The 4,904-nt window shown below is 39.6% G+C and overlaps 1 long non-coding RNA gene across 1 annotated transcript; it reads left to right on the top strand.

Moving 5' to 3' along the window:
- Nucleotides 1-257: 257 nt before the first annotated feature.
- Nucleotides 258-3,575, top strand: LOC131193225 (uncharacterized). The gene is made up of 3 exons (XR_009153867.1): nt 258-317; nt 2,009-2,076; nt 3,391-3,575. It is a non-coding gene; the product is annotated as an uncharacterized LOC131193225 (long non-coding RNA).
- Nucleotides 3,576-4,904: the final 1,329 nt, after the last annotated feature.

The raw sequence follows: 4,904 nt of genomic DNA, 5'->3' as shown, positions 1-4,904 counted from the left end.
TTAAAGGGACCAAGTTTGGACACCCCTGGACTAATGCGTTCTTGGATTACTTTTACATGGGAGTGAGATGGGAATGATGCCTCTGTCCTTCCCCTTTTTGATCCTTCAGCTGCTTTCAATATTGTCAATCATGGTGTCCTTCTGCACTGGCTTTGGGGATAAGGGCTTGGTGACAGCAGGCTGGGCTGGTTCTCTTTCTTCCTCCAGGGCCAGTTCCTTGTCTGCGGCTTTTGCTTCCAGTGGGGAGGATTAATATTCTATCGTCTCCTGTTTAACGTCACCACAAAGCTGCAGGATGAGACCATTCTATGATTTGGGTGAGTATCTTGATACTAGATTTATATTTCTACTCTAGGTCATCTGAGTGATGTCCTGTCTAAGTGCTTGGAATAAGTGGGGGTCTGGATAGGGAACAATGGGCTTCAACTTGAGCCATGCAAGACCATGTGGCTCTGGATTTTAGGATTCCCTGATTTAGGGACCTTCCATCTGTAGTTCTGGATGTGATTGAATTACTCCAGGCAGACCTTGTGCATAATTTGGATATATGGCTAAGCCTGTATTACGCTATTATAGTCATACATATTTTATTTATTATTTTGTTATATTATTCTGACTCTAATTTTTAAGCATTGTTAGCTACCCATAATCATGTATTTGAGATGGGTGACTATATATAGTGAATAAACAAAATTTAAAAGCAGAAACATAAACTAATACAGAGGATCTAAAGGAAATCTAAAGGAAAATATACCATCCGCACAAGGTTGTATGGAGACTGCTTCCAGTCTTCACACTTCCTTGTAGGTCAAGGCTAGCAAAAATAATAATAATAAAAGCAAACAGAAAATATTACACCCATGGTACACAGTACAGAGAAAGTTTTTGTGAGACACTGTTGGCTTGCAGAGCAGGTGCAATGGCACTGGGGTATCTCTCTCTCTCTCTCCCCTTCTCTCTCTCATCTATTTGCTTTCTATCACAACAGTGTATCCTGCTGTTCTCAATCATCACAGTCCTCTGAAAGCAATTGCAAGCTATGAAAAAGATGTGTATAATAATAATATTTTAAAAATAGAGGCTCTTTTCAACAAGGGTTTATATAATAAAGATGCTGTTCGGCTTGGCTCTCCCTTCCCCTTTCCACCCAAAATTATGACTACAAACTGTCTGTACAAAGTGCTCTTTCTGAGTATCTGATGGAAGAGTTCTCACACTATGTGCTGTGCCATTTGAGCTAGAGTCTCTCTTCCCAGATATTATATCATGTGCTCTGTCCCTGGTGAAGAATTAGACTAAACCCTTTACTTTGTTACACTGCAAAGCAATGTTGCTTGGTTTTGTTGGGCTCTCTGTTGATTTAAATGGACAGAACTGAAAACTGATATTGAAAATCTGTTCTTCTGAAATTGTGGAAGCTCCATCACTGAAGGTTTTCAAGAAGATTGGACATTCTTTTGACCAGGATGGTATAAGGTCTCTGGCCCTGGGCAGGGGGTTGGACTAGAAAACCTCCAAGGTCCCTTCCAGACCCGTGATTCTTCTCTCCTTACTACTATAGAGGGTACCCATAGCTAGAGTTCATTTTCTTTTGTCTCCTTAAGGAATATAGATGAATATGCTGAATAACACAAGGGATGTTAAATGATTTTTGATGTTACTATAGTATTATGTTGATGTGATTATTCCTATTATTGCAGAAAAAATAATAACAAAAGAGTAATGCCCCTTTAATGATTGTTTTAAGCCCCTCATCCTCCTTCCCAGGTTCAATGAGAGAGGAATTGTGCTGAAATCATGGCATTTTGAAAGTGTATTTTGGCTAGATCAATTCTATTGTCTTACCTGCATATGAAATATACAAAGCCATGAATGTTTGTAGCAAAGCAGAGTGTGAATTGTGATTCTGGAAGAGCAGCAGTACATGGTGTGATATACAGGGAGGAACAATAAATAGATTGGTATTTTGAGTCTTCTTGGTGATCTTTATTCATTACCTTTTCCGCAGCCATTTTGACACCTAACCTGCTGTTATTCCGACACATGTTAATGAGCCCCTCCTCTGAACTGTGAAAGGTAAGGCTTAAAAAAAAGTGCCATTCTGATCACAGGAACTGCTGTATGGTGTATATGGATGTGAATGAGTATTTGGGTTTCTTATGCATCTTTCTCTTAGTAATTAGAACTACAGACCTGAGGATGGCTTGTGCAGGTCTTCTCATGTTCTCTGTTAAAATTAATAATAGTTAAAGACTGTCAAATTCCAGGTGAATGTGGAATTCTTCTCTCTCTTTAGAAGAATTTGCAGTTTTGGCAGTATTTCAAAACCCTGTATGATAACGGGTCAAATTAATTCAGATTTATGTTGCTGATGACAAAATGAGCCACTGAGTTACTTTCCACTCTCTGAAAAACTAATATCTATTAGCTAAAAGCAAAATTTCAGTTACTACAAACATGAGTATTTTTGTCAACAAGAGAGGCATTGCAATTAGGTCAGATGACTTTGGAGCAAGTGTTCAACCCAACCTCTCATAGAATCATAGTGCTGGAAGTAGTGGTGAGATTCAAATAATTTAACAACCAGTTTTCTGCCCTAATGACCAGCTGGGTAGGCGTGGCTCGGTGGTCATGTGACTGTGTGAGCGTGACCAACTCAACATCACTCACATCGATGGGCTCTTCGCCTTAGCAGTTACAATGTAATAAGGGTTAACCAGAGAGGCAGTTTCTGTAAGCAGGGCAATAAAGACGAGGCTAGAAACAACACCAGAAGGTTTCCTTCCTGTCTTCCTTACAGGATTAGCCGTGTAAAATGGAAAAAAATAATAATATTTCTTCCAACAACCAGTTCTCTGAACTGCTTAGGAAATTAACAACCGCTTCTCCCGAATAGGTGAGAACTGGCTGAATCCCACCACTGGCTGGAAGAGACATGGCAGGTCTTCTAGTCCAACCCCCTGCCCAAGTCAGGAGTTTTATATTATCCCAGTTGAATGGTTATCCAGTCTATTTTAGAAAACCTCCAGTGATGGAGCACCCACAACCCCGGGAGGCAAGCTATTCCATTGAATAATAGTTCTCACTGTCAGGAAATTTCTCTTACTTCTAGATGGATCTCTCTTTAACCCATTGCTTCTTGTCATGCCCTTAGGTGCCTTAAAGAATAAGTCAATCCCCTCTTTGTGACAGCCCCTCAAGTACTGGAAAACAATTATCATGTTGTTGTCCCCCAATCCTTCTCTTTGATAGGCTAGACACACCTAGTTCCCTCAACTGTTCATCATACTTAACTCTGATTCTTATAAGTTGTTGTTCTGCAAAGAAAAATGGGGGAGGAAATGTATGATTGTCAAGGTTGACTCACAAAACACCTCTTTCTGCTCACAGCTTGACAAAGAAGCAAGGGAGGGAGGACGGACAGATATGATTGGAATGTGTGGGATGCTAGGAGAGAGAGAAGGAATCTACGTGAGCCGTTTTCAGCCTGAGAAAATCTTACAACCCCAAGGTCATGAGCTGAAGACTTCCGAAAGGTGCAGATTGTTTTCCCAAAATAAAACACTTAATCTGGATTGGCGAATAGTGGACACTGGGCAGCCCAAGGGAAGGAAAAGGGGGGATTCATTATATTGCACTTTGCACCAAAACCTCAGAACTGGCTTCGCTTCTTCTGTGCCTGTATGGATCTGTCAATAAAGTTTTACTCTTGGTAATAAAAATATCCCAGGATTATTATTTTTTTGCTATGCATTCCAATGGGACAGTTGACATTTGAGTTTCTGGAGAAAGAAAAGGAACAAATCTTAACAGATAAAATAATAGAATACTGAATTCTCCTCCTAGAAATGCCTGATGGCCTAGAGTACCCCTAACCATCAAAGAAAAACAACAACCATACAGTTGTTCTCCTATCTACTTCTACCACGACAAACTAATGCCACAGCCTATTCACCCTGGGAACCAGATACTGTAGTAAAATTGCCAAATAGACATAAGTTGCACTATTTTTTCAGAGGTGAATAGTTTCCTAACTTGTTATTCAGAGGCCAATATAACCCAGTATTCAGATCTTTTTTCCTCCCATTGCCCATCAGTATGGTTGCCAATTTCATCTTTCTAAAAAGAACACTTGAGAAAAGAAGCTGTGTTTGTGTCAATACCCATCAATTCATGTTTGTTAATACAATTTTATTTCATAAACACATAGATAAGTTAATAAAGTGTGAGTGTATCGAACACATAAAATTGAATAGATAGTGTGGATAGATCATGTACTGTGTCCTACAGGGTGCTAGAAACTATTTTCGTGAGGCACAGTCTTCCCTGAAGGCCAACATAAGAAATACATCTAAACAATGAGTGAGAACTAAAGGTAACACTTAATTTCTGCCGTTCAGCAGATTTCTACACAGCTATTATGCATCTTCAATCATCCTTATGCAGTAAACAGTTTCAGGAAGAACCATCTAATGAAAATATTGCTAAGAAATAAAGCACTTGGTTAATGCTTATGTTATAAGATTGGGTGCTATCCAACTTACTGTCTGTCACCTTGCCAAGAGAAGTCATCCAGGGCTGAGATAGGGATGGGGGGAGGGGGTGACCAAGATAACCGTTCCAGAGAAAAGACCTAACATGGAAACAATTATGCCTAGAATAGCTTTTGAAAAACAGCAGAAATGGGAAAGCTTTGCATTTTTCTGAGCAGCATGCAGGCTTGGATTTAGAGTGGATATATGTGAAATGTCTAATGTGAAAAGAATCCATGTGAGGTTTCAGAATCCCGTTAGAGTGAATTGTGTTCAAAGATGTGTACCAGATTTTCAAAGCTTCTCCTCAAATTCTCCCATATATATATATTTTCTTTTCACTTCCACCAGCACCTAGAAATGCCATTCTCT

Source organism: Ahaetulla prasina, chromosome 2 (assembly GCF_028640845.1).
Source record: "Ahaetulla prasina isolate Xishuangbanna chromosome 2, ASM2864084v1, whole genome shotgun sequence".
NCBI lineage: Eukaryota > Metazoa > Chordata > Lepidosauria > Squamata > Colubridae > Ahaetulla > Ahaetulla prasina.
This window is presented reverse-complemented; position numbering and strand designations above follow the sequence as displayed.